The following is a 9,077-nucleotide window of genomic DNA, read 5'->3' on the forward strand; positions in this document are numbered from 1 at the left end:
TATTCCCGAAATCTCTGAGATATGTATTTGTTGGTATGCACAGAACTCAGTACGTTGAACCACCTCAGGACATGGACATGTGAAACATAATGCAACACTTTCTCCTACAAAAGAAAATATTATTTTTTGCCAGTTCATAAATCCAGCTTTTAAAACAAGCACTACATTCACAAAGAAATGGCTTAGAAAAAAAAAAAAACCCAAACTTATTTCAATGGGCAGACTCCCAACTCTGTGTAACTGGGGAATAGTCAGGCTTCTATCCTCCTATCACTGTAGTTCTGTTTAGTTTTTGAAATTCAGAGGAAAAGAGTACTAATCCTCTTTTCCAGACCTAGACACCTGGGATGTCAGTAAGCAGAAATTATTAGGCAGAGGTCTTTGTTGTGAGACCAAGTTAAGGTTCTGCTGCAAACTCTGTAGCCAGAAAGCATTTTGGGGACATCAGATCATGCTGACAGCCTGGTAGTGTACACTTCCTTAAAAGAAAAAAAAGAAACAGAGGGATTAGAAACAAGAGGAGCCCTTCCAGTGAATCAAAGGAGATGGACAAAAAGAAAAATCTAGTCTACTGATCCAGATAATACAGGCAGCCTAGCACGTATTGGAATTTGGGGCTGAAACCAATGAGAGCTGACATGAGGACACACTGCAGGGAAGGACAAGCACAGCCATGAATGGTGCCATTGTGTGACTATTTTAATTAATTTTTGTAATGAAGCCGAAGCTCTAATTTACCACATCCCAAAAGTAAATAGAAAAGGTTATGACCTTAATTGCAGAGGTGGGGAAGGAAAACCTAATTGTTGAGTAGTGAGCTATCACTCATTACTGCAGTTGGATAGATACAGTTGGTGTGTTACTTTGAATAGTGCAGATTCAACAGTCAAATAGTGGGTAGTCACAGCTTCATTCCCTCTTCCCTTCATCCTCTTTCCAAGCCTTTGATTAGCAACATTTTATACCAGTTTTACCATGTGGATTGCAATACTCCTGACTCCACAAGACTCTGACTTAACATGTCTGGGAGCATAATAGCCTTTATTTTCTTAGTAAGCAGATGTGTGAAGCTTCAGCAGGATGCAGAGATTACAGGAAGTCCTCCCTGCCTTCTTATTTTCTGCTAAACCCTCATGGGTATATACCTATGCAGGAGCTAGTGATGGACAGACAGTGTTTCAATGTAACATCTACAATGTGAAAGAAGTACAAAAGTCACATCTCTGTAACCACGGTCACTAATAAATACAATTAAATGTGCATTATATGCTGTTCAGAACATGTCTGTGTATCTCTCAGACTGTGAAAAACCATTCCTGCACTTAATTTATGAGGTCATTTCTGTGGAACGAGGCAGAAGTGCATGGAGATTGGTGTGAATCCTTATGCCTTATCCTTACACTAAATGCTGTGCCTCTATGTGTCCACATAAAAAGTGTACAATACTATTTACTCACTAAATTAAGGGGTTTCTGATCCAGATATTTTTGTCTTTTGCCCTATATTATCAGTTTGAAGAGGAAATTATCCAGAATCAGAACATGAAGGATTTGAGCAGAAATGTTCATAGTAAAAACCGCTGTTCTAGCAAGTTCTCCTGTGGCAGAAACAAAGGAGTGATCTGCATTAGGCTGACTAGCTCAGACAAGGCATACCAGTATTAGGGTGAATATTTTTTATTATTATATATTTATTATTATATATTCATTATTTATTATCACATATCACTTATTATATTTATTTATTTATATATTTATTATATTTATATATTATACTATTTATTATTTATTATAATATATAATATATATTATATATTTATTTATTATTATTATTATTATTATTATTATATTTTTAATATTTTTCTTATTAGATAAACACCTATAATGTGGCAGCTGTCATCAAAAATTCCAGTAGTAAATAGCTACTTCCTCAAAATGCTTCTGTTAATATCCACCCTCCTTTCAAGCATATGCAGAAGCAGCTGCTGTTATTCTAGAAACACAAACATTTCTTCTGGCCTTGACCTTTCCTCAATATTACTACTGAAAATCAGGCACTTCTATATTGTGTCTTTAAACATTGAGTGGCAAGGCAGGTTAGTTAGCTGGTTGGCATCACATTTTACTAGTTTAGGTCCTGAGCACAAAACTTGATGTATTCTGCCAGGAATCAAGATCATCAGAAAAATTCTCCTGGTGCTTTCAACATCTGGGGAAAAAGCCTGAATGACTTTTTAAACTTTGGTTAGTACAGAGGAATCTTCCCTCTTCTGTGGCTGTCAAATCAAAAGTAGACTGCCCTTTTTTGAAGGACATGTTTTAACAAAACACAAATCAGCACAAATCCTGATGGCCTGTGCTCCCCGACAGGATGATCTAACGGTGCCATTTGACTTTGAATGCTGTGGCTGTGTGAATCAACCTCTAACAAAGGGTTTAGCACAAATCTTGAGAGACAGCTGCCAGTCTTACTGATGATCAGGGATGATATATAAGGAAAGCACTGATCCTTTCATGCTCCTGTCCCAGTGGGTTGAGGCACAGAAGCAGAAAAGGCAAAGATCCCATGATAGATGATCTGTGTGTGCCCAGTGGGCAGCATGCTGGTCTCCAAAGCTCTATCTCTTGTGAGGGCACTACGGCTGTCAGCAAAGGTAATTTCTCTTATTAGGCGTAGCAGGATATTTGGGAAAAGTAGCCAAGTGTTTGAATGCATGAATGAGCTTTTCCTAAAGCCTGCCTGAAACGCAAAGATCTTCAAAGCTAAGTAAGGAGCTTTAAAATACAAAAAAATTTCTCCAGGTAACCTTTGACATTGCTCTCGTGAGTAAAAAAAGCAAAATGTTGTTTCTTAGAGAAGAGCTTCCGCATCAGGTTTAGTTAGAGCAGAAAATATCCTCACTGTCTATCTGGATACTTGGTTGACATCCACATCTTTTGGCCTTTTGTAGCTGAATCCCATGGCAACGCTGATTTCCCAGCCTGTGCTCTGCTGAGCAGGGATGGGTGAGCGGAGCCGACAGCGTTAGTTCCAGCTGACAGAGGCTGCAGCATGGGGTTCCCTCCTGCAAATGCTCCTGGAAAGGGGAGCAGATTTTGCATCCCTTCAGTCACAAAAGGAGCCCTTGGCTCTACTGCCAAGGCTGGCCCTGGGCTCTGTCGGTCTCAGTCATCTGCGAAGAATTGCTGCACGCTGACCCAGATACTCCATCAGCTCTGCTGCAGCGCTGCCTCAGCCAGGGGCTGCCATTTCCCTGCTCTCTCTTCTGCCCTGTATCCTGCCTGGAGATTAAATTTAAAAAAAAAAAAAAAAAAAAAAGAGGGACAAATTAATATTCATCAGAATAGCATTTTCCTCCAATGATTTTTCTGCAAAACAGAGTTTCCCAGGGAAATCTGTTGCCTTAATTTTCCCCTTCTGTTTGCCTTCCCTGACATCTCACTGTGCTGCTTTAACTCAGGAATCCTGACACATTTCTAACATATGCTGTCCTTAAGAGAAGAGAAATGTGCCACCTCCACTCTGTGCTTTCCTTTCATTTCCTCCATGTGTGCCATAGTATGTCAACAGAGAGTAGGGAGGGCAATTTATGAGCTAAAGAGGGGAGCCCGGAGGGAAGGCAAGCCCAGGCCCCTGACAGCACCACCTGAGATGCTCCCGTTGCTCTCCAGGGGTGTTTTGTTAACAGGGCACTCAGTCCAGCATGTGAGGATGCATCTTGAGTCCTGTGCCCAGTTCTGGGGCCCTCACTTCAACACATTGAGGTGCTGGAGTGTGTACAGAGAAGGGCAGCAGAGCTGCTGGGAGCAAGTGACACCAGGAGCAGCTGAGGGCGCTGGGGGTGTTTAGCCTGGATCAAAGGAGGCTCAGGGGGGACCTTGTTGCCACAACTACCTGTAGGAGTGGCCAGGCTGGGGCTGGGCTCTTCTCCCAGGAAAGGAGTGTCAGGATGTGCCAGAGGAGATTCAGGTTGGACAGCAGGAAGAACTTCATGGAAAGGGTTGCTAAGCATTGGAATGGGCTGCCAAGGGAAGTGGTGGAGGCACCATTGCTGGAAGTGTTCAAGAGATGACTGGATGTGGCAGTGCTGTGGTTTATTTGACGAGGTGGTGATTAGTCAAAGGTTGGACTCCATGACCTTGGAGGTCTTTTCCAACCTTAATAATGCTTCTGACATTATAAGCAGTATAGTGGATAATATTAAAGTGTCTTTATAGCTGCTAGTGTCTACTAGAAAGGAATTGAAAAAAAGCCAAAACCGTTAATTGCCTCTGAAATTTCACTAGAGTCAAGTTACATTGTCAAATCTAATTTTTTTCTCTAAAAAAATAACAGGTATGAAGGTCTATGTGGGAACACCAGTAAAGGGGAATGTTCACCTTTGTAGTCTTCCTGTAGAGGACTACAGGGCAACACCAGCAAAAGATCCCAGAAGGCAAACTTCCTGCTCCTGGCTTGCTTGGTGTGACAGCACGAGGCCTTAGGAGTCAGAGCATCCTGCAGCAGGATGAAGCAGGTGTTGTACTCCCTTGCCATTCCCTTGCCAAGTACAAGGAGAAGAGCTGCCTGGGCCTGGAGACTCCTTGGTTGAACCTGGTGCACTACTGACTGCTCTGAATAAAATCCCTGCCCTCCTTTCTGCTCTGAACCATGTGTGGCCACAGGCTTGGTTCTCTGCTCCTCCGTGCCACTTCTGTGTGTCCTGAAATGAATCATTGGGACCAGAGTGCTCACACTCCATCCCTTGGTTTCCAATGTTCATTAGAATCCTGGTGCAGCCTCAGAGGTACCAGCTGCCCCTGTGTGCTGCACCAGAGCTCTGGTGGTGTCTGTCCAGTGGGATGGACAGTGTGGTTTTGGCTTTGTGTTTGGTGGCATGAAGCATGTGCTCAGCCACATATGACAGAAGAGACCACTACTGACAGGTTATCTTGCAGGCAACATTGTTCAGATAAGTGGGAAGAAAATACTGCAAGGCAGAGCAATAAACACTGTAATCCACTCAGCAGGATTTGCAGGGCAGCAAGTGAATAATGCAGAAGCCAGGGGAAACAATACAGCCTTATTCCAAGATATATAAAAATACAACTTTGGAGCCTGACCATTTCTTAGAATTTAAAAAACCCAGTGCTGTAAAGATACCATCTCGAGAGAAGTAAAGGATTCCCTGACTTCAGGAGACATCTTTTCCTAAAAAGGGGGGAAACCAAAAGGAGATGAATTCGGAGAACCCTGGCCTACCATCTTTGTCTGCTGCTTTTCTTAAGATAATAAAAATAGATGTGTTTCCTGAAGGGTTCTTGCCAATGGAGGGACTGTAACAAGGACTGGTCTGGGGAAATGTCAGCCTCAGTTTTAACTCAAGCCTCTTATTTTTCCTCCCTCACTGACCTTTGGTTAACCTCTGATCTTTCTTCCACATCCACAGTCTTGCCAGGGCCAAATCCTCTAACACAGAGTGGAGTCAGAGTAACAAAGCTGTGGCAGGAGAGAGTGATGGAGAAGCTGTGTGGAACAGGATTGGGGTTTGAGAATAGATCCCCAAGAACAAGTGTGTACAGGATGTGTTCTCACTCCCTGAAGACTTCAGAGCGCTTGTGTGGCCAGGGACAGAGGCTGGACTCCCTCAAAGGAAGACTGGCAGCCTTGAAAGCCAGTGCCCAGCTGACTTTTGTGGAGATTGTCAGATGACAGAGGACACAGCACCCTAAATTTGGTGCCCCACTTTACCCTGGGGAAAGGCATCATGTTTGCCCCGTGCCACACAACTTTATTTCAGCTGAGCAGAACCAAACTGAGGTGAAGCTTCCCCAGGACAAACTAGATTAATCTTTTGTTCCCATCTTTCCCACAAAGGGCTCCTGAAGCTGGGAATTGCCTTCCCCACCTTTCAGTGCACATTGCAAGGTCCATCTTCCCCAGGCAGCAAAGGCAGACAGAGTAATGTGATCAGAGATGTAGCTCTGGAGGCTGTTTTAAGCAGATATATATGGTTTGGCAGTATAGACTATATTTGGAGTTTGTGGTTGGTTTTTGGTTTTGTTTTTGGTTGGTTTTTTTTTGTTTGTTTGTTTGGTTTTTTTGTTTTTGGTGGGGGTTTTTTGGTGGTTTTTTTTTTGTTTTGTTTTGTTTTGTTTGGGGTTTTGTGCTTTTTGTTTGTTTTTGTTTTCTGTTTGTTTGGGTTTTTTTTTTTGAGGGGCAGGATGTTATTATAAGCTGTTCTATTCAAATTGTTGTATTGAGTACCTCATTGAAAAGTGTAGATGATTTACTTCTTTCTGCATACAAAATCCACTGCATAGCATTGCAGAGGCACCAGTGGATTAAAAATGAGGTAATATGAGAAGTCAGTGAGCTGATTTGTCTGTCACCTGTCATGAGTTTAAGTTTCAGTTGAATTCAGCAACTTTATTCTTAAAGATACTAAGCTTTCCAAGTAATAAAGTAAATGCAAAGATGGCAAGCATTGCATTTGAAATATTTATCAGGCCTAGCAAAATAGATATGTTCCATTCTCCCATTTTTATTTATGAATTTAATGCAGCTAGATGAAGTAATTTTAAAAGGAGCACAGTAATATTCCCCTGCATTAATCACTCATTGATTGCCAATGCAATCTGAGATAGAGGTACCAAATAGGAAATATGCTTCCAGGTTTTGTTATCTGTATCCCACTGTGATCACTCACTGTGCTTGCTTTCCCTCTCCATCCCAAGCCTCCATCACAGGCAAGAAGGTGAGTGTGCCAGGGAGGAATGATGGTTTGTGTCTGTGCTGTGACCCCTGCTCCTCCTGCTCCCACGAGGCCCAAACACAGAGGGCACAGAAAGTGCCCAGCTGCTGCAGCAGAAGCTCTTTGAAGCACTGTGTCACCTGTCTCTCTGGTATCCTGACAAAACAGAGCTTTTGGAGCATTAATTTTTCAAGATGTGGGTGTTTATTTATACCTTTGCAGTCTATGTCATGCCTGAGCTGTGTTTTGCCAGGTTGCTATTTTATTTCTTCAGTATTCAATGCACTTTGTATTGGTGCTGATGGCACATCTCCCACTTAGAAATGCTGGGAGGAGGAACTGTCTATTGTGATAACAGCATATTGTATGTGAAATCTGATAATGAGGATTTTGTAGATATGGCACTGCATTATTTAATTGATTTAATGTCCATGCCTTGATCTGCATTAGGACTCTGAATTAATGTAGTCCTTGAAATGAAAGCAGACTTTTCTAAAATTATTTTCTGCAATGGCTAAAGAGAAAAGAAAAAGGGATGGTTTATATGCCAGGGGCTCCTGCATTTCACAAGTGACTGGAGAATTTCTGTCTCAAGAGACACTGAGGGTTTGATCTCCAGGTGGGAGCTGGGAGGCAGGAGCAGGTGTCTCTCCCTTGGGCAAGCTCTGTGAAAGCCTGCACCCACCTCCGAGCAGAGAGCTCAGCAGCCTGCCTGTGCTCCCCAAATCTCTGCCAGCTGTCAGAGGGAAATGGTTCAGCACTGAGTCTCCCGGGCTGCATTCTGGCCAAAATTCAATTGGATTACAAACCCATTGCTCCAGCCTGAACCAGATGCAGGAAATCACCATCAGCTGCCTCTGGGATCTGCTCACAGTGACAGACAGTGCTGCTGCTCCCCTGCTGCACTGTGTCTGCAGGAGCTCGCTGGGAGCAGGGGCTCTCTTTGCTGGCCTTAGGAATGCAGCACCCCCTCCTTCCCCAGGCTGGGGGAATGATGACTTCCTGGGAAAAAAAAAGATTAAAAAATATAAAGTGGGAGGAGAGGGGAGGTGTGCTGCTGCAAGCAGCCTTCTCTGATGGGTGATTTCTTGGCAAAATAGCTTCTGAAACTCCAGCCACCACATTCTCTGAAAGTCCTAGCACTCTGACTGAAATAGCAAATAGCTTTCATCAAAATAAGGAAATTGCTTTTATTTCACATACATTTTGGCTGTGGGCAGCTTGGCTGTAGGTTGACTGTAGAATCAAATCAGAGACTTTGCCAATTCTACAGGTAGCAAGGCCATCTAATCACAGTTTGTCATCAATTCTGAAAAGGAGAAAGTTTCCTGCTTGGGGATTAAGTCAGGCTCTGATTATTTGTAATTAAAGGCAAGACATTAATGAGAAACAGACTGTCATAGATACAGCTTGTCTTGTTTTTCCCTCTTCAGCACTGACTGCCTACAACAAGCTGAGGGATTTGGTGATGAGTCTTAGGTACCTCAGCTAAAGCCCCACTTCAGCCCATTTGTGAGCTGGATCTTCAGTAGGATTCACTTGAAAGAAGAAGTCATTGCCTTTTTTCACTTGTGGGTGCAGTGAAGCCATCACATTTCTGCCCTGTCAGCCCTTTATGACTAAGTATAAATGTGAATAAGAAAGCAGGATGCTGTGAAGCTCTTGGCTGATCCACAGAGCAGGGAGTGCCAGCAGTGGAGCATTACCAGGCCCAGGCTGCCCATGGGCTCCTCTGCTTTGAAGGGATGAGACCTGTAGGAGCAAAAGGAAGAGGAGAACAGAGAGATGTGGATTTCTGAGGGTAATCAGGAGCATCTTCTTATGAAGAGATGGGGGAAGGAAGCTTTGGTTCCTCTTTCTCCAACATGCCTTCACTTCCCTTTTTTTCCTCTCTATTTCTAGTTCCATGGAGGAAACATTGCTATTAAAGTAAAGCTCCAGCAACTTAAAATATTCATAGGGATTCTTCATGGGGGAAATCTTGCCTCTGGTGAAGTCAACAAGAGTTTTGGAATCAACTTCAGTGGTGCCTGAATTTCACCCTGTTGTAATACTGTCCTAAAACATCTCCAGGGCTGTACAAAACCCAGTGTTTGCTCAATGCTGACCTTTCTATCACAGCTGGACAGAGCCTGGTACCCTCCTGTGAAATTCACCATTCCTTTGTGATAAAGCACATCCTTCTCTCAAGGGGTAACAACAAATAAATACCCCCTACTCATCCTGAAAATGGGATCAACAGTGTCACATATCACTGGGCACCATGAACAAACCTTTGTAGCTTCAGTGGGAAACTGTTGGAAATCACAATCACGTGTTGCTACAGAGGTTGTTTATTTGGGGG

Source organism: Zonotrichia leucophrys, chromosome 2 (assembly GCF_028769735.1).
Source record: "Zonotrichia leucophrys gambelii isolate GWCS_2022_RI chromosome 2, RI_Zleu_2.0, whole genome shotgun sequence".
Lineage (NCBI taxonomy): Eukaryota > Metazoa > Chordata > Aves > Passeriformes > Passerellidae > Zonotrichia > Zonotrichia leucophrys.